Source organism: Numida meleagris, chromosome 4, assembly GCF_002078875.1.
Source record: "Numida meleagris isolate 19003 breed g44 Domestic line chromosome 4, NumMel1.0, whole genome shotgun sequence".
In the NCBI taxonomy this organism is placed as follows: domain Eukaryota; kingdom Metazoa; phylum Chordata; class Aves; order Galliformes; family Numididae; genus Numida; species Numida meleagris.
The window spans coordinates 39,510,811-39,532,406 of record NC_034412.1 but is presented as its reverse complement, the minus strand read 5'-3'; the positions used below and the strand labels follow the sequence as shown (position 1 = coordinate 39,532,406).

Sequence of the window (21,596 nt, the reverse complement as noted above, 5' to 3'; positions counted from 1 at the left end):
CCCTCCCGGCGCGACTCCGGCGGGACCGCTGCCGCCCTCCGCCTTCCGAGCGGCTCCGGCGCACCCCACTGTCCGCGGCGGGCGCTGCCCCCGGCGCAGCCCTCAGCCCGAGCCGGAGCGTAGCGCGGCACCCCCTCCCTCCCTCCTTCCGCCCGCTCAGCCCGGCATAAGTTGCGCGCGGGATAGCGGAGCCGCAACTCGGCCGCCTCCCGCCCCGCTTTGCCGCGGCGCCATGTTAATGACGTACTCTCTTATTTCCACTAGGCAGCGACCTTCGGCACCCAACTGCTCTCCCGCCGCCTCCGGAGCGACAAAAAAAACCCCATCAAATATGGCTGTGCTGGCGGCTCCCCGGCGGGCGCTGCGGCGGCGCGGGGCGGCGGCACGGTTACCTGCTGGCGGCGGGGCGGCGGCGGGCGGCGCGGCCGGGCTCCCCCTGCGCGGAGGACGCGGGGCCGCCGCATGAGTTCGGCGCGGCGGCGGCGGAGCGCGGAGAGCGGCTGTCCGCGCCGCGCGCACACACACGCGCGCGCACACACACACACACACACACACACCGCCGGAGACTCCCTCTGACTGACGTTTGTACTTGTTATGGAGGAAGGACTCCGTGAATCAAACTCGTTTCTGGGTCACTGCTGCCACAGGGGGGAGCTGCTTTAATCCCCTGCCAAAACGGGAAGGCGAAGGAGGGGGGCCGGCCGCGGGCAGCGGCACCAACTCCGGGCGGGCCCGGCCCCGCCGCACCGAGGGGCCGCCGGCTGCGCCGCGCCCTAGCGCGAGGGGGAGGGCCTGTGGCACGGCCCCGGGGCTGTCCGCTCCGCTCGCCCGGTGCGTGTCGGGCAGGCTCAGCGCAGGGGTTATGACGCGGTACGGGCTCTGCGCACCACGGCGTTCAGTGGTTTTCAGGCAAAGAAACTGAGGCACGCGGGAGGTAGGTAATATACGTCCATAGCAAATAACGGCCAGGGCACGAATAAAGCGGCACCTGCAGCTCCCTCGCTGCTGCTTCTGGCCCACCGGAAGAGCCGGCACCACATCTTTCTAGCAGGACGCAAAATTATCATAAATTGGCACCAAGTTCCACACCAGACTTTCCGTTACCAAAAAGAATATTTGAATGCAGATCTTCTGTTTTTCCGTACAGAAACTTTACCTCACACCATGCACCTGCACCCCCCTGCGTAGGGAGAAGGGGCTGCCTCCCTGCTGAGCAGAACCCCAGAGCGGAGGACGGTGAGCCAGCAGGCACAGACACACACAGCGTTTGTGTGCAGCCACCTTTGCTGACAGAAGACTTCAGGTGATTCCATTTGCATGGATGAGTAACAGCTGCCCCAGCATCCACCAGTGGTCCCTAAAAGTTCTTCACGTCCTAAAAAGTTGGAGGTTACAAGAAAAGTCTTTCCACCCTCAAGATATATTTTCACTGTAAGAATAAAGCAACTACGCTTTTCTTCACAGAGCACCTTAAGCATCTTCAGATTCTCAAGCCTCAACTAAGGTTTTGATTCCCCTTGTTCTCATCTGCATTAATATTTTTAAATAAATATAAAAGAGGAATTCTCTGTGTTCTCTCACTCTTGGAGCCCAGAGCTGTGAAGGCACAGAGGGAGCAACTCCGCAGGCGTCCTGCGTACTTGCAAGGATCAGGGCCTCAGCTTTCCCTACCCTTGGTGCTGGTGCTTGCCCGTGCCACACACAGGATCTTGTTATCTGCCCCCTTATTGCTAGGGTGGCATTTTTATTACCCATCATCTCTTCCTTGAAATTCCAGAAACCTTCCTCCAGAGCTCGTGTCCAACACTGCTAAGGCAGAGACCTCACCGATCCGTGTTATCTGAACAGCACGGACCCGCTGCTGTGCTACGTACAGACCAGTGAGGGACTCGAGCAGCGCTTGTTCACTCGGCGGTCAGCTCCTGGGGCACTCATGTGCCCATTAAAAGTGACTAAGTCAACAACAAAGCTATCATCACTTGGTACTTGCTATCTGGAGGTACGCACTCTACTGGATGAATATGAGTTCTGTTTGTTTAAGAGGTTCATTTAATGTAAAGGATCATTGGAATTACCGGTCCTGCCACCTCTTTTAATTCTTTCTAAGAAAGTTCAGAGCTGGCTTCTGAGAAAACATTAAATGTGAATGCACTCTGATTTCTTCAGGGGAACAATAACAACGTTCCTGTCTCAAACTCCTTGGATTTGAGACAATATTTTTGTTTTATCTTCAATTGGTTTTCCTTTGCATACACAGCCAAGTTTAAGTTGCGTGTTGTATTTTAGGAAACATTTTTCTTGGAATCTATGCAAGGCCATGCATGTAGGAACAGAACATAAACATGTGCAGAACAGCGGGCCATATTTTAGAAAGTAAGGGCTAAATGTGTTTTCTAAAGCTCACCAAATGTGAGCTTTCTGCATTGCGAATGCAGGTAGTCTGGGCTTTATGAGGAAGGGAATGTACACCCAGGAAGGGAATGCCCCAGTCTTCTGGGGTATTTGTCTACTTTGTCTCTGCGTATGGTATCACTGACACTGTTCTGGAATAATATACTCACATGTCCACAAATACTGAAAAAATTACAGGGCTCATAATGAGAAGATTTTTTTTTTTCATTATTAAAAAAAGAAAATTACCACTAACACTACAGGTATAAAGTTTGATACCAATATAGCTATGGTCAAACAGAAAAGTATGCGATAGAGCGTACCAGGGTAAGTCACGGGCATTATTAACAGGAGTCAGCTCTCAAAAAAGGGATCTGTGTAGTCTGCGATGAGTTATTCACTGCAGAAGCAACTTTAGCAGCTTAGGACACCATTATGGTTCCTGCCTAAGAACATCAGACAGCAGAAGTGACTGTATGAGTGATCCTCCCTTGCTTCTCCATAAAACAAGCACCCAGCTCAACCTGCTAGGACAGGCAGACTGCCTGTGGTGATAGAGGAGGATGGTGAAAGCGAGCCACACAGGGCAGAGAAAGAAATCTTAATTCTGCATTACATTTTATTTACTTTTTTTGATGTTTATATAGTGTTTTAAGTTCACCCTCTCGACTTTTACTTCTGAGCAGATGCACAAACCCAAGGAAAGAATATGTGGCTTTTCAGCATTTTTTTGCAGGTTTTAGTGGAAAACGTGCTGCAGCAGTTTCTGCTACAATATTTTTACTCACTTTTTTTCTTTTTTAAAATTTGATAATACCAGCTACTGCTTTTATGTTTGGCATCTGTTTCCACTACTCCTTGCAGAGTCTCATCCCACATGAATGACGTATTACAGAGAGAGGAGATGCACTGTTGGGCCAGATCCTGTTGAGGCCCATTTTGATCTTCTCACACAATCAAGGGAGAAAAGATGTTAACTCAAGCATATGTAAATCTCTATGGCTTACAAATTGCTTCAGTGCGATATTCTTAACTGCTGCAGAAGCACTTGCACTAACCACTTGCTCGTGTGGCTTATGTATGGACTACAGAGAAATATGGATGTCACAGTGTTTTGTAATTCAAACACATCATTTATGGCAACATGGCAAATGACCATCACACAAAGTCATGGACAAAAATTAATTTGTGTTCTGGCTTTTCTTCCTTCTCCATAACTGCAAGAGCTGAATTTTGGTATGCCTGAGCTCAGAAACACCAGTCTCAGGTAGCGTATTGCAACTACCATGACTGCTTGTGGAAGGGAACTGCTGAGTCAGAGGCTATACTCCAAAGATGTGCTTTTTCCTGCACACACAAGCCTCGTTCTTATGGTTTTCAGTTCCTCTGTTTTATTCAAATGCAGCTGTTGTGAGAGGCCATTGGCTCAGTACTCCGGTAAGCAGAAGAGTGCCATTAGGGGGTATGGATGGAGAGGAATGAAAAACACATCTGCAGAACTGCACTTTACATTTAACACGTCATCAAACAGGGTGCTCACAACAGGCTACTGTAGTGTCTTCAATGACAAAACTTGAGAAGCAGAGATTATAGTATTTATTTTATGCATGGGCAAGCGGGGCCACACAAAGGTTAAATTACTTGCACAAGTCACATGTTAAGTCAGCAGTAAAACCAAGAATAGAAACCAAAAGTCATGCCTCCTTGTCCAAAGTTTGTAATGATTAAGCTGCATCCTCTCCTTTGGCCTGGAATATAACACATAACAGGGTACGAAGTATACCTCTATGACATTTTGCACAAAGATACCTTAAAATATTTTTGCAAGTTGAAGACAGTCATTGCGCAGAAATGCAACTTTTTCACATTGTACAATCAACTTTAAGTGAAGTGGCAACAGGCATTGAAAAGTACAGCTACTGAAAGTTGAGTGCTTCCAATGACTCTAATTGGAAAGTGGAAGCTGACGGAAAACCAGTAGAGCAAGAACCTCAGGGGAACAGCTGTAAGCAGGCAGTTAACTTGCAGGTCTGCGAGCTAAGCAGGATGAAGCTGATGCATCACCTTTAAGGTAAACAGCACAATTTTGTTCATGATGAAAGAAGTAATTAGCAGCCGAGGTAATGCCCTGAGTACAGGAAGAACACACTGCGAAAACCTCAGGCAAATGACAGTGCAGTAGCTACAGATCAAATCTCGGTTAAAAAATACACACGTGCCTGTCTGGCAGCTCATCAATCAGCACTATGCTGTCTAATCTAAATGAACTTCAGCTTCAATATTAAACTGTGTTTGTGCAGGCAGAAACCATGTAGTGAGAAAGTCCACAGGACGAGGAATGGGGAGGCTCAAGGTACTGAGGACAAAAGAACCCTTACACCTTCTCTACGCCATCTCTATCAGAAAAAGAAAAACAAAAAGGGTGGAGAGGAGCCATGGGACAACCATGGCTGTTCAGCTGGTATATCAACAAACCACATAAACATGCAGCAAGTGGCCCGTGCTGAGGGTTATTGGAGAGAGCTTATCAGAGTTTATCAGAAATACACGCTCAGTTAAAACAGCAACAACAAATAAACAAAAAGCAACAACACAAACATAAGGAAACCCACAGTACCCTTGTCAGGTAGGGAATTATTCCCTTCTTTGCAAATCAAGCTATTGAGACAATGTTAATGAGATACAAATGAAAATGGTTGCTGGCAAAGTGCAGGGACAGTGTCATGACTCAGCCCTAACACATTACAATAGTGTAATCCTTCAGCACCGGTTGTAGCATATGCACTACAAAAGGTCAACTCTTGTTAACACTGCATTTGCACATTGGATGTGTCTAAAACCGAAGTTCTGCCTCCAACTCCAGAAAAGCAACATGAGCTGTAGGAGGTGGGAGGGCCTTTGCACAGAAAAAGGTTCAGAGGAAGACCTCAAACAGCTGCACAGTACATTTTCTGTGTACATAACGCAAACACTCGGGAGATAAACAGCTCCTCAGTCATTTGATACCATTCATTCAGTAATTCAGAAGTTATATTTTTAAAAAATGGACAAAGGGGCTTATTGCTTGCTTAGAAGTTAGATCTTCTTTGCTACTGCTCAAAGCTGAGATTACCACAGATGTATTTAACAAAGCACACAGTGAAGAATGAAGAAAACTTGGAAGTCAAATCATTCCTTTGGCTCCTGTGAACTTTGCTTGACTAAGCAAAAAAACCTGCAGCAAACGAAATAGTCTCTGACCTTCCAGAACAACATTTAAAAAAAAGTCTGATCTGCTTATGCAGGCAGATTTTGGCACAGAGTAAACATTGATGTTTGCTCCTCAAATTGCACAAGCCGCAAAAAAATCTCTTGCTCTTTTATCCAGGATATGCTTTTAAAGCAGCACGCATTTAGTTTTCTTTGACAACTTGAGGCATGGTACTTTCTTCCCATGGAAGTGCAAGCACAGGCGTGAAGGAAACACACCAGCTACCTGTAACCTGGTATCTGCAGGGGGGAATGGCCACATCCTGCAGCAAGCACATGCGCCCTTACATAAGGAATAAAGTTACTAGCCCACTAAGCTCTAGCCCACTTGGCTTCTCAAATATTTGGCCAACCACAGCAGCATCTCTGCCCTCAGCCAAAGCTAAAGGTGAGCCCCAGTGTGTCAGATCTCTTCTGGAAGAGGGCCCAGCTACTTAAGGGAGACAAGCAAGGTCTTCAGCCGCAGCACACAAAGGGAAAAAGTTTACAGGAGATAAACTCAGGAAAGCTGGAAAGAATGCCAGCCCCAGAGCAGTCACATGTCAGAGTACAGCCTGTACTGGCATGCTGGCGTAGTGCTCTGGATCAATAACATCTGTAACACAGCACATATTGACAGATAGATGCACAGAGGGAGCACAGGACTTATTTTCTCTCCCACACGCTGAAGCTGGAGCTAAAGCAATGATTTCACTGTACCTTTACATGTTTATTTCATACTCTCCAAAATATTGTTTCTTGCAGGTTCTTCAGGGTCCCCTCACTTTTTAAAGGAATTTAAGCACCTTTCAGGAGTGCCTTAAAAAATGCTGCAAGTATTCTGCACTCGCTAGTGCCTGACACGCTCAGGTATCACAGTTTGCTTGTTTGCAGAAGTTTGATTTCAGTGAAGGAAATCAGTGACAACAAAAAGATCCCAAACCTCATACAACACAACAAAACCAAGATCAGTTGTCACACAAGACCTGGCATTTCTTGTGAGCAGAATGAGCAAGTAGTGACAATGGGCACATCTGCCACATACTGTCCCCAGAGAGGGAGACCAATAACCAAGCAAGTTTCGGAGGGCAGAATTTGAATTATTCAGGAGGCTGGTAGGATCCCTTGGGATTTGGTCCTGGAGGGTAAAGGGGTCCAGGAAGGCTGGTTGCTCCTCAAGAAGGAAGTCCTGAGGCGCAGGAACAGGCTGTCCCCCTGAGCCGCAAGATGAGCCGGTGGGGAAGGAGACTGGCGTGGATGAACAGGGAGCTTTTCCTGAGGCTCCAGGAGAAAAAGAGAATCTACCTCCTGTGGAAGAAGGGACAGGTAACTCAGGGAGAGTACAAAGAGGTTGCCAGGATGTGCAGGGAGAAAATTAGAAAGGCAAAGGCCCAGCTCGAATTAAGCTTGGCTGCTGGGATTAAAGGGAACAAGAAACTCTTTTACAAATATATTAACAGTAAGAGGAGGACCAAGGAGAATCTCCATTCTTTACTGGACGTGGCTGGGAACGTGGCCACTGAGGACAATGAAAAGGCTGAGGTTCTCAATGCCTTTTTTATGTCTGTCTTTAAAAGCCAGACCAGTTGTCCTCAGAGCACTCTACTCTCTGACCTGGAAGTCTCGGATGGGGAGTGAAACAAACCCCCCATGATTCAGGAGGAAATGGTCAGAGACCTACTACTCCACCTGGACTGCCACAAGTCCATGGGGCCGGATGAGATCCACCCGAGAGTACTGAGGGAGCTAGCAGAAGAGATAGCCAAGCCGCTTTCCATCATCTATCGGCGTTCCTGGTCAACTGGAGAGGTCCCAGAAGACTGGAGACTTGCCAATGTGACTCCCATCTACAAGAAGGGTCGTAAGGAGGATCCGGGGAACTACAGGCCTGTCAGCCTGACCTTGGTGCCGGGGAAGGTTATGGAGCAGATTGTCCTGAGGGAGATCACGCGGCATTTGCAGGACAACCGAGGGATCAGGCCTAGTCAGGCCTAGCCAGCATGGGTTTGTGAAGGACAGGTCCTGCTTGACCAACCTGATCTCCTTCTATGATCAAGTGACCCGTCTGGTGGATGAGGGAAAGGCTGTTGATGTGGTCTACCTTGACTTCAGCAAAGCCTTTGACACTGTCTCCCACAGTATTCTCCTGGAGAAACTGGCAGCCCGTGGCTTGGACAGGTACACCCTTTGCTGGGTAAGGAGCTGGCTGGAGGGCTGGGCCCAGAGAGCGGTGGTGAATGGAGTTAAATCCAGCTGGCGACCGGTCACGAGTGGTGTTCCCCAGGGGTCGGTGCTGGGGCCTGTCCTCTTCAATATCTTTATTGATGACCTGGATGAGGGCATCGAGAGCACCCTCAGTAAGTTTGCAGATGACACCAAGCTGGCAGGAAGTGTCGATCTGCCTGGGGGGAGATAGGCCCTACAGAGAGATCTGGACAGGCTGGATCTCTGGGCTGAAGCTAACGGGATGAGGTTCAACAAGACCAAGTGCCGGGTCCTGAACTTCGGCCGCAACAACCCCAGGCAATGCTACAGGCTTGGGGCAGAGTGGCTGGAAAGTTGTATGGAGGAAACGGACCTAGGGGTATTAGTCAACGCTCGGCTGAGCATGAGCCAGCAGTGTGCCCAGGTGGCCAAGAAGGCCAATGGCATCCTGGCTTGTATCAAAAATAGTGTTGCCAGTAGGAGTAGGGAAGTCATTGTCCCTCTGTACTCAGCCCTAGTGAGGCCCCACCTCGAGTACTGTGTCCAGTTTTGGGCCCCTCACTGCAAAAAAGACATTGAGGCCCTGGAGCGTGTTCAGAGGAGGGTGATGAAGCTGGTGAGGGGTCTGGAGCACAGGCCTTATGAGGAGCGGCTGAGGGAGCTGGGATTGTTCAGTCTGGAGAAGAGGAGGCTCAGGGGAGACCTCATCGCTCTCTATAACTACCTGAATGGAGGTTGTAGTGAGCTGGGGGTCGGCCTCTTCTCTCTTGTAACTAGTGACAGGACGAGGGGGAATGGCTTCAAGTTGCGCCAGGGGAGATTTAGGCTGGACATTAGGAAATACTACTTTTCTGAAAGAGTGGTCAGGCGCTAGAACGGGCTGCCCAGGGAGGTGGTGGAGTCACCGTCCCTGGAGGTGTTCAAGAAATATTTAGATACAGCGTTGGGAGACATAGTTTAGTGGGGTTGTTGGTGGTAGGTAGATGGTTGGACTAGGTGATCTTGTAGGTCTTTTCCAACCTAGCTAATTCTATGATTCTAAGTGGGTTACCCTTCACGAAGCAATCAGCATCAGCTGCTTATATGGTTTAAATTCATTTAAAGTTGCCAAAGATAGAGAATTCAGAGTATTAATGTATCTTTTTTTTTTCTTTTCATGAGAAAACAGCAGACTGCAAAGATCAGGCTACAAGAAATACACATAGCAATGCAAATATTTCACTGTCAGAAACTCTACGAGCCCAGTTCAGAGAAGACAACACTGATATTTGTCTTATTTTAAAAACTCTTTCCATGTACCTACACTTTGTAAAAAAACACTGAAAACAAAAGCATGAGTTAAATTTCTCTCTTCAGTAATTCCCAGGAAGCTAGGATTTTCCCCTGAGCCTATATATTATAATCACAGGATTATATACAGCAATTGCCATTCAAACGTTATATTTTCTAATAAACTGATGTATCAAACGTAACACATGGTACTCAGTTTGAAGATCGTCTCAATGAGGAATTTGTTGGCAGAGGATTTAAAAGCTGCATGTCACCAAATTAAATCAGCAAATTAGCAAGGTGCTTACTACACTAACCCTGTTTACATTTCATAGCACAAAACAGATACATTGAACTCTGAAAATTTAACTAAGAATCAAGAACATTAAGCTTTTGTACCTAAAAAAAAAAAAAAAAAAAGTGCTAGGTTACTGAGACTAGGTTCAAAGGACACTGATGTCCAAAACTAAAAATGTAGTTTGGATATGATTCCTCCTCTGGAATAGTCTAAACATATTTAGTACCTCCCCACATGATTGCGACATTCCTTGAAGATTTGCAGCTCTCATTTTTTGGCATCATCTGAACTGCTTCGTAATGAGGTCACCAGTGGAGCCAGAAGTGATGGGCTGGGGTTACCTATTGGTGAGACGCTTCCACTTTCTCCAAGCCAAATTTCACAACACCGTGCAGTGGAGCCAAACGGCCTGCTTGTTCTTGTCTAGCTTCATGACTTCTTCAGACTTTGGTGCACAATGCCTCAGCTTAATAAAAGGAACTGAGAACACACAATGCAGCCTAAGTTTTGGACTCAATCATTACATATCATATCTTTGTACTTACTAATTTTGTTCTGACTACACTACTTTTTTTTTTTTTAAGCTGCAGAAAAAGAATAATGTTTGACTTTTTTCGTAAAAAGCAAACAAACCACTAATATGTTAGGTCTGAGACTTGGGAGAGGACTGTTAGATGCACTACAGACATAGAACACCAAAGATATCTAAACTTTTTCAGATTTTTAACCTCTATTAACAATATCACATTGTTCAACTTACACTTCCCTACTGAAAAATCTTTTTGTTCAACATACAGAAGAACTCCTGTTTTTTGTAGTCCTCAACATATCATAGCTTGCAAAACCAAAAAGATAGTAAAATTTCTAAGAGAAATTCACAGGTTCACAGGTGCATTACACAGTCACAGTAAGCTACATGCATTTCCTCAGGAAAAAAACTTATGCAAGAAACAAGTTTTTTTTTTTTTCCTTTGCACTATGATTACGTCACTGTTATCTCTTCTGTACAGATGACACTAATAACTGAGTTGCCTGGACTTCAGCTAAGTTATCAGTTTCCTTTAAGTAGTTTGAGGGAATAAAAACAGCAGAAATGCTGTACAGGAAAGTATGAAGGCCTGGTCTTGAGTCTGTTTTTAACATTCCTTCAATTTAGGCTCTACTTTTTATTCTGCAGGTTGTCACATACAAGAACGTATCATTTATGTAAACAGACTTCATACACCTGCATGTGTAGCTACCCAAGCTGCACACAGTGTGGTACGTGAGGCTAGCTTCCACACATGTGAAAGCTGTTCCTGTTGTTCAGCCCAAGCATTTCAAATGGCCTCCAGCCATTACGAGCCCACTCTTTTGTGTTGAAAAGACATATTTTAACCCTGAAGCCACTGGTCCTCATGAGTAGAGTTCTGTTTTTTTGTTGTTGTTGTTGTTTTTTGTTTTTGTTTTTTACATAGAAGTGTGCATATCCAAATGTTTGTAAATCAAGTTCTTAAAAGGACACTTAGGTTTTAATACCTCAACTTCCACAAAACACATCACTCTTAAAAATTTGTCTCATACAGTTGCTGTGTAGTCCACAGCTAGAGAAAAATCAGGTAATGAGTCTTTAAACCAACAGAAAACCAACAAGAAAACACGCAAAGAAAGAGAATTCATCGAATCATAATCATAGAATGGCCTGGGTTGAAAAGGACCATAATGATCATCTAGTTTCAACCGCCCCCACTGCGTGCAGGGTCGCCAACCACTAGACCAGGCTGCACAGAGCCACGTCCAGCCTGGCCTTGAATGCTTCCAGGGAAGGGACATCCACAACCTCCTTGGGCAACCTGTTCCAGTGCGTCACCACCCTCACAGTAAAGAATTTCTTCCTAATATCTAGTCTAAATCTACCCTTTTCCAGTTTAAAACCATTTCCCCTCAACTTGCCACTACATGCCCATATAAAAAGTCCCTCCCCAGCTTTCCTGTAGGCCACCTTCAGGTACTGGAAGGCTGCTATAAGGTCTCCTCGGAGCCTTCTCTTCTTGAGGCTGAAAAGCCCCAGCTCTCTCAGCCTGTCCTCGTAGGGGAGGTGCTCCAGCCCTCTGATCATCTTTGTGGCCCTCCTCTGGACCCGCTCCAACAGCTCCATGTCCTTCTTGTGTTGGTGTCCCCAAAACTGGATGCAGCACTCCAGGTGGAGCCTCACAAGAACAGAGTAGAGGGGCAGAATCACCTTCCTTGACCTGCTGGTCATGCTTCTCTTAATGCAACCCAGGATACTGTTGGCCGTCTGGGCTGCAAGCGCACGTTGCTGGCTCATGTCGAATCTTTCTTCAACCAACATTCCTAAATCCTTCTTTTCAGGGCTGCTCTCAAGCCATTGCCCACCCAACCTGTACCTGTGCTTAGGATTGCTCCAAACCAGGTGCAGGACCTTGCACTTGGCCTTCCTGAACTTCATGAGGTCGGCATGGACCCAACTCTCAAACCTGTTCAGGCCCCTCTGGTTGGCATCCCTTCCCTATAGCGTGTCAACTGCACCACTCAGCTTGGTGTCACCTGCAAACTTGCTGAGAGTGCACTCGATCCTACTGTCCATTTCGCCTACAAAGATGTCAAAAAACACTGATCCCAGCACCGATCCTTTTAATTCTGTAAATCTCAGGTTGTAGAATGCCGTATTCCACTGAATTAACTGTTGATATTTCAGCTGAATTCCCCTTGCCTGCACAGACACTCTCTGAAGTTAAAAGAATAACCACCCGTACCACAGGACCCTGACCCACTGGGACTCAGCTAAACATTCTGGTCCTACTCTTAGTCATAGCCAAATACAGGGAATGCCAAGAGCATTCTAAGGTTTCCACAGCAAAATTTAATGGCTTCCTTTTTAGAGGTAAAATGTGATGAGCTCCACAAATAACTGCTGAGGCATTTACAGATCGTCAGTCCCACAGAGAAAGCACTACCAGATTGTTTATCACTGACTTACAGAGACGCAGAACAAGGTACGCATTACTACTGAATCCACAATACAGTTCAGTCACTTTGTTGTTGTTTAATTAATCATATATATTACACAAATTAAACCAAAAGATGGAATGAGTACTCCAGGAACAACTAATAGCTATATCACCAGCAGTTTGCTTTTCCATTCAGACACGTCTGCTCAGATTTCTTTTTCTATTAGCAACAACGAGAATTGTAAAAGGATAAAAGCTGCCATCTCAGAGGAAATCAAGACAGACTTCTATTACCTTGAGATCAGGGAGATAACTTGAAGAACTTCATAAATGTGTTCATGAGAGAAAAGCAGCCCAAACAGAACACCCCAATTCAGCCTTCCATTGTCATAGTACCACAGACTTTGTGATACCAGCTCACAGACAGGGAAAAAGCACAGGTATATTTGCAAATTTATTCTGAACTTCCATATATGGAATCTTCTAGAAAATAATTACTTATAAACCTAACATTTAGATCAACATCAATGACTAATGTTTACAGGTTTGCTATTTTTAAATAAGATGCTGTTTGATGCAATTGTAAACTTGTAGCAAATACATTTTTGGATAAAGCTGTTCTACTAATGTATTTTCCTCTTGTGTAAAATAATACAGGATATCTGAGTGCTGATTTTTCAAGTGGTTAAAAAATAAAATGTTATTTTTGCTTAAAACAATATTGTGTCCAGTGTTTTCAGTACCATACAGCCTGATATTAAAAAAGTTAACTCCATCCCAGCCAGACTCAGTATATCCAAAGGCAGGCACTGTTTGATACACATTTAGCATTAGACATTTGTCCAAAGACATCAACTGGGCTATTCTCATACATACAATTAGATACAGGTCTTTGCCAGACTGGGTGTTTATATGCCTGAGGCAATTAACAATTCACTGGTTTTCTGTTTGATTTCTTTTTTAAGGAAAGCAATGTACCAATTATTTCTATTTTAAAGTTAAGGAAATTGTTCTCCTTTTGTTACTGTTCCTTAAGACATGTTCAATTCTTATACAATGTTATCCCTATTGTGTGTGCATCTATCTTCTCATTCTCACAAGCAACAGAAAATATATTCAAAGTTATCTCCACAGTCACTATAGTTAAAACACATACTCATTATTTCTTATTTAAAAACAAAATACAGACATACATTGAGAATGCAAAATCACATTGTAATAGATTTCTGACATTTTTGGAGCTGTATTTGGATTTTGAAAGAAAATATTTGCATTCATTTTTTTCTGTATCATAAGAGCAGAAAACATTTGAGCATCAAGTCTTCTTTTCTTACACAAAACAAACAAACAAACCAGAATACCTTCTGTACATACATAAAGGGCTACTCAAAAGCTGTTTTGTAGTCAGTGATGAACCACAAAGTGTCCCTTAGTGTATGTGCAGAATGTATGATCCAGAGTTTGGCATGTCCTCATTCCCTGACATCTTTCCTTTTTCATCTGTGTAAGAAATGCTGACTGCTGCATTTCACATGGAGACACAACCTTATTCTTCACTGCTTTAGGTGCCAGACTTAGAAATGAATAATTATTCTGTTCTAGTATTACAGTAGCAGTTCTGCAAGGAAAAGACACAAAATATCAAAGTAGAATGTTAATGCTTCCTCCTTTTTTATCCGAATTGTGCAACATAATTATTAGAATCTTCTTTGTATACTCCATGAAATGTTAAATTTGCCCCATGATACAAGGTCAAAAGTACTTATTTCCATACTCATTGGTGCCAGCCTTCATAGTTCGAATTAAAGGCCAAATGAAATAAACAACTTGCATCCCATGTGACTAAAAGGAAAAGGGAAGAGATGTTAGCGGTCAGAACATTTGAACTCTTTCATTCCAGGTCCCCCAGACCCTTGTACTATTTTTACTTTAATGTCTAAATCTGTGTCATGGTTACACTAAACAGACCTTTTTTGAATTAATAGAAAGTTATTTGATAAGCAGTAAAAAAACAGAAGTTAAACTAAATAATTCACCTGATAACAGCACACAGCAATAGAAATCTCCAACTACCTAAAGAAAGAAAACACTTTACTTCAAAGTAGGAACCACCTATACAAATTTGCCAGGAAAAGACACTAGCTTGAACACAAAATCTGATGAGCCATCCCTTCCTATAATAGCTAGCTAAGGCACAGCAGCATTTCGCTAATATGCTTGTAATCTACATGGTCAAAGTATATAGCACCTGTCAAAGCATCTCTGCACTAGAAATCATAGGCTAGATCTGGCTGCCAAGACACTAATGATACATTCCATCAAAGGTTACTCTGCTTCAGATGATATACAGTTACTTCATGAAAGTTCTCTTCCATTAATTGAGGAGAACCTGTCCTATGCATTTAAATGAATGAAAAGACATTTCCTCTTTCTTCTTTTTTTCCCTGTTCCTCTTGGATATGATATGCCTTTGTGTTGTTTCCATTACTAGCAGCTGATCTTCTCAGCAGCTGGGAGTAAGAGACAGGAATCACTTGGACTCTACTGGTCCCGCAGAAGCATCACATTGGTGGTCCCCTGGTTACTAGATGCAGCATTGTTAGTTGACCAAGAGCACTCTCCTGCTGAAGGATTTTTTTTTTTTTTTTTTTTGTGTGTGTGTGAGTATCCTGTGACTGAATGAGATTCGGACTTCACCAGCCAGCTTTGCGTTATAAACACACTGCAGTCTGAAACAGCTGTCCAGACATTCATCAAGCTGTTGGGTTTCAGCCCTCCAAATTTGGTTTTCATGTCTTTAGGCTTGCTTGGTTTGGACAGGCTTAAGTATTATCTCTTTCTTTGGCATCCTTGACGTATTTCCAGAATGCTAGCTCTCTCTCAGTCATTATTTCATGAGACTTCCTGGTCCAATTGCTGTTCTGAATCAAGCACTACTAACTCTGTGCCTCAGGACACTCTGATTTTCAGCTTATTTCTTCTGGGGCATGTGGCTACTGAAGCAAAATGATCTTTAACTCTGTGTGCAGCTTAATACCCATGAATCTCCATTTTAAGGAAGTATTAGCACTTTATAGTTTCAGCTTTAAAAAAGTCTTGTATACTAAATACACCCATGTCATATCCACTTGACTCTCTAATAGTATAAGTAATGTCCAAGACTAAACCTGAAGTTCTCTAACTAGCAGACAGATCTCCCTGTTCTACACAGAGATTCTCTGAAACAGAAAGCCTGCCAAACATCAGCTTTTCCTCAATTTTCTGTTACTATATAGATTTTCTCCATTTCAAGTCTTTCCAAACGTGTCTAGCAGAAGTTGTATAAGTCTAGATTTCTTTTTGTGGTATTTCACAGGTAAGTGAAGTTCCTTCCTCTGCTAGGTAAACTTGCACTTGCTCACTTGGCAGAATAGATTTTCTCTTCTGGTCATCGCTTCAACCATGTTTGTTAAAGAGTACACCAATTCAAGTGTTATTGCGTTATACTAGGCCAAGCACCCAATACACAACAATCAATGCGGAGGCTGCTGCCTTCCACTTCCAGGAATCATTTCTGTAGGGAAAGCCATACACTGATCTCAGGTAACAAGTTACACAGGAACAAACTGTAAACAAGACCTGTGGAACACGTCGAAATAATCCAAATCGGCCTCATTCTTTGCATCATAATGATGAAGTTTCTCTGAGTGCATTTAGTCAGTGTGCACTTTGCAATAATTAGGAGAGAATTCAGGGAGTATTATACTTAAGAACTACTTCCACTGTAAAGGCAATCTGCAGAACATGAGAGAAAGAAGCATATTTTTTGTCTTATTTGATTGACTTCAGTAAGAAACATTCATAAAAATTATGTTGACAATTCTTCAAAAGCACCCTTGCCATAGTTTGTGCAGTGGCAGTTGTGCTATTTGTATTCTTGTAGTTTAGAAGGAAAGATACCATATAAAAACAAATAGCAAATGCTTTGAAACAAGGTAGCTTTTCTCTGGGATTCTGTAACACCAGGAAGTGAAATTCAGTCCTCAAGTATAGGCCCATTAAAGTTGCTATCACTATGGAATTGCTCATCCTGTACTTCAGAGGTGTGTTCCCTCATACAGCTTGAGCCCCTTGCATTTGTTTTAGTGATTAAAATATCTATTACTCTTTTAACCTCTGGAAAGAATAGCCATGAAAGAACTGAGTTCTATTTCACTCCTGTCAACATCAACAGAATTCCCTATTAAACTTCTGTCATACATATCTGATAACAGCAGAGTTAAAGAGGTAATGTTAAGCACGTACTTTAAAAACTAAGACACCAAACTGCTATGCTGAATACCTGTATTTTGCAGTACGGTTTATTACTGATAATAAAGCCTAAGCTGAGTTTGTAGGCTATCATTTATTAAAAAACTGTTCTGTTCAAAACAGCACCAAAACGCTAAATATTTAAACCTATTTTTAGGATTCACACCTTACTTTAGATACTTTTTCAGAGTTTGATGAGAATACAGCACCATTCTGGCTATATTTTCATTAGCAAGTTATACAGAAGAATCAGAACAAGTCTGTTAAGCAAAACAGATGTTGCTGAGAGCCAAAAAACCCACACTAAACTACAGGTATTTCTGGAGGGAAGAGAAAATACTTTAAACCAGATCCTGCTGACCATTATCAGCTGAAGCGCTTTAAATATGCTCCTGTATCAATCCCTTACTTCTTGTTTATTCTAAAAGGAACTCAGTTTTTGTTCTCACAGACAATCCAACACCACCACAATCTAAAGTGAGGCAGGGAAGGAAAGATTCACATCAACAAGGCATTCCCTCTCTGAACTAACACATTAACATATATGTACCCTGTGATGATCAGCAGAAATCGTTGAGGAAGAAACAATTTAATACAAAGGTAAAGGATAGAGAAACAACATGTTTCCCATAAGGGTCCCGTTCTTAAATGTTTTCCATGATTTAATAATCTATTTCAGGTACATTACAGAGCCAATTAACTTCGGAGTAATCATTTAATAAGGGAAAACAGGTTGCAGCCCAGATATCTGTTCAGCACTGAAATGTGTTAAGGAAACTTTAACAGAGCTGTGGTAGAAAAAGATAAAATACAAGAAAAAGCTGCACTGCTCAGACACTTTCTCTTTGAAAGAAAAGCATTTATCTGTAGTAATATGGACACAGATGTTTTCAGGTAAAGAAATAAAACACAGATGCAGAAGATGAAATGAACTTCATACCAGTATATGGGTCTAGATTGTCTCAAGAAGCGTAAGAATCACATTCTGCTCTTTGTTTTATGTATGCACCATCACTAAAGCACCAAGAGATTCTCTATCTATGCAATTTCATTCATTGTTATGTCTAAGGAGCATATCCTGTGAGTCAGAACATTCAGCATTCTTCTCTATAAAAAACAAAGCATGCAACAAATCAGTTTAATTAAAAAGGAATTCTGACATACCTAACCACTGTCATCTCTTCTCTGTAAAGCAAATCTAGAACTTCCTATCCGGGACTCAGGAGTTCAGATTTCTGTGGTCTGAGGAAGAGTTCTGCAAGGCACAGAAGTGTCACCCTGCTCAACTTTACACAAAAATTATTGAGCTGTGGGAGAGTAGCAATCTAAAGCGATGCAAGATAAGAGAAAAAAAAGAAAGTCCTAAGTAGTAGTAGTAAAAAAAAAACTTTTTTTTTTTTTTTTGAGTTAGCAACAGTAACTAAAGGACTTGAGAAACAATTTCTGCCACAAAAATGTATAGAACTCCTAAGAAAAAAAATGTCAAGCCAGCAAGATCAGCGAACAGTTTTTTTCTGGGAATCAGCAGAAGCTAATGCTTCTCTACCTGCTTCTCATCAGACGCCTGCATTAGAAGTGGTGCACATATTACTGGCCGGCCTAGCAGAATGTTGTTCCTATATATAATGAGATAGCCAATAAAATGATTACTGGATACTCACTGATTAAATTTACTCCCACTTGCAGGTCTCTGTGCTTAGAAAAGATATATTTATATCTATCTATATCTATTTTGATATCAATAGGCATCGCTACTTGTTGACTTCCACACTCACCTACTTTGCTACCCGTTAACACCTATTGATTCCAAAACTTTGATGTTGATAGACATTGATACCTACCCGTATCATTACTTTTAATATCAAACATTGAAAGCATTGAAACATGTGAACGGGTATTGATACTTGTCAATTTTAACACCATAAAAATACCAATAGGCATCAACATCTATCTCTTTTTTTAATACTGATTTTGATATCTATTGAAAAGCATTGATGTCTACTGATAAGTCCATTTGTTGATGCTGCTTGATTTTCATACCAATTTCAATGTTGATATGCATCAACAGGCATTGACAGAGAATGATGTCTACTGGCAGGAATGGATACCTATCAATATCAAAGCCTGTCAGTAGCAGTCACAGTATTGGCAGGCATAAATACCTTTCAGTATCAATGGGCACTACACCTATCATTTTCAATATTGATTTTGATATTAGTCAGTAATGCTGATATCGATGCCTGTCAATATAGCTAGTCATTGACACCTATACATTTTTATACTGATTTTGAAATCAACAGGCATTGATAGACATTGATACTGATCATATTTGATAGATATCTAGCTATCCATGTCAATAATCTTGTAATTCACATTAAAATTGATAGTATTCTTGTCTTTCAACAGGTATTGAAATTAACAGTTACTCATTTGAGTAGTCATCTAGACCTATTGATTTCTATGCCATTAATGCCTATTGATATTGATACCTTTCATTAGCAATAGTCTTTAATGCCTATTATTTTTATACTTATTGATAGGATTAGGTATTTATAGGTATTTTTAGGCTGATTTCAATAAGCATTATCTGTCAATATATATTGGTGTCAATACCTTTTGATTGAGACAGGTTATTTATCAATAAGCATCAATATACATTAATTCCAATTGATAGGCATCACCAGCTACGATGAAACTGGTGCAATTTTAGAATTGATAAGCCTTGATTTTTTGTACCTATGACATCATCAAAACCTATAAATGTCTGTATCTCTGTCCATTGAGAGCCATCAGTCAATTCATACATTATGGCCCAAGAGCCACATGAAGTTCTGGTATGTAGGTTGTTCACCTATACAATATCTTCTGGAGCAAAAGCATGGAGGAAAAAAACATAATATAATATATTTTGCTACTACTTTGCATTCACGATTAGTTGAGCAAGATCTTGTACTGCAGGGGTCGTTTGTTGCTAACTAGTGACTGATACTTATACAGAGGACAAAAGTGCAAAAGTCGTGTTACTTCCTTATTTCCAGGAATTCTGAGTACTTAGATATTCCTCAAATTAATTTGGTTTCCTTGGAAGCCTATTCTCTTTATAACAGGCAAGTTTCCCCTATTCGTCTCTCCAGATAGCTGAGATTCAGCCTGTAGGGACATCCTTCCTTCTTTCACGCTTTGTAGAGAAATTATTTCTATTTAGATTTCTCTCTACATTACTTGGTCCCCTGACATACCCATGGTTTTCTTTTTGTTGGCTGACAACCCAGACACCCATGTCAGCTCTTTCAGCTGACTTTTTCCTTTCATTTCTCAGTCCCACACAAACCTCCAAAACCAGCAGGGTGAGACAGACACATTGCCCTGGTGCTGCCTAAGCAACTACAGTGCCACATGGAAAGACAGTGGGATTTACTGGCATTGTTTACCATTCTCAGTATTTTGTCAACTATAGCTTTCAGTTTAAAATTTGCTTATGTGACTAAAGGAAAACTGATAGCCACAAAATGTATTGCTTACTCACGTCATCCTAACATGGATCAGCGTTGCAACCAGCGTATCAGCACGCGCGGTCTCATTGGCACCTCCTGAAGAGGCAGGTTTTCAAAGTTCACCTCTTGCTTGCTGGAGAGAGCTAGAATCCCCAGACTAATGGTTCTTGCTGCTTGTAAATGTCACCATGGTATCTCATTACCACAACTAGTTTAAAAAAGTCTGACATTTAAAAGATACCAACTTAGAAATTGCCTCCCAACTACACACCACCACTGATTAAGCACAGACTCACAAAGAAAAACTAACATCTAGCAATGCAGACTATCTTCCTTCAGCACTTCAGGTTTTTCCAAGGGCATTCTCCATGCAAATAGTGACTCTGCTCAATTCTAGTTGCCTTACAAACATTAATAAGATTACAGCCTTAGGGAGCATGGCTCATGGCCAATACTGAATCAGGTAAGAACAGAAAACTGTTCTGAAGTGTGACAAAGGCTTTTAATAAAACCTAGAATACTAGTCACAAGTTATAACAGACCTCTTTATGTGCGTTTAACTGTAGAAACAGGGTGACGCATTTCGCAACAAAAACAGGTTAAAGACTAAAGGGATCGAAGGACTGAGCACAAGCACCTTCACTTTTAGGTTACGTCACATCAGGAAGTAACAACCAAAGCAAGCTATCAACATATCTATGAAGGCACTCCTGAAATTCCTTACATCTCCACTGTATTTGGTTTGGGGCAGGGGGGTTAGGGTGCTACTGTGGATTAGAGCCCAGCCTGTGGACAAAACATCCTTACAAAACATATTGTTTAAAACATTCTGAAGGGAAGTTATCCTCCAGAGTTTCATGTCCTAAACTACATGCATCTCCAAGAAATACTGCACTGTCTTCTTGTTTCTCACAAATATTTCAGCACTCACATTATCATCACACACGAATGACTCCATGTGCAAAAAGTCTATTCATAACATTAGCTGGCACAATTTCGGCACATACTGCCCAAAATCACCTCCGCAGTCTGTGCTGGGACAACATGCTCTTTGAGGAAGCACGAGGAAGAAGAGCTGGAGAATAGACTAAATCCTGCAGCTGCAGGGGAACGCTGCAAGGACATTTTAAGTGAAACAATGCCTGTCTTCCTACACCTGCTTTTTCTCCAAGAAAACAAAAGATACAGGATGTCTTCTGGGGAATTCTCACTGCTGTAATTGCTTCTTCCTTCATTTGCTGACAGCATCCCATTTGTACGAGATCAGACTGGTTGAGGTGATAGTCCTTCAGATATTGAACATCCAGCAATGAGATTGTTGCATTTGTAGTGATGCAGTTGAAGTCCATCACCATATTAGACTCATGTTCTCTTCATTCTGGCACAAAATTCCAGGTACTCACATTCCATAAAACAGCTGCTGTGAATGAAGTCTCACAGCTCCTGCCTGTTACGAATTAGTAGCTAACC

At 42.4% G+C, this 21,596-nt stretch overlaps 1 protein-coding gene and 1 long non-coding RNA gene across 5 annotated transcripts in view; one reads left to right on the top strand and one right to left on the bottom strand.

Annotated features, from left to right (window-relative positions):
- Nucleotides 1–21,596, bottom strand: part of JADE1 (jade family PHD finger 1) — a 142,212-nt gene that overhangs the window by 44,930 nt on the left and 75,686 nt on the right. The window contains exon 1 of one of the 4 annotated variants that reach the window (XM_021394304.1): nucleotides 582–715. The exons of 2 other annotated variants lie outside the window; for them this stretch is intronic. The gene's annotated coding sequence lies outside the window, so the exon portion shown is untranslated. Of the gene's footprint in view, nucleotides 1–247; nucleotides 377–581; nucleotides 716–21,596 lie in introns of those variants that run through there. One more of the 4 variants, XM_021394305.1, reaches the window with a different exon arrangement.
- On the top strand, nucleotides 767–2,141 carry LOC110397688. Its single transcript, XR_002437917.1, has 2 exons — nucleotides 767–934; nucleotides 1,148–2,141. It is a non-coding gene; the product is annotated as an uncharacterized LOC110397688 (long non-coding RNA).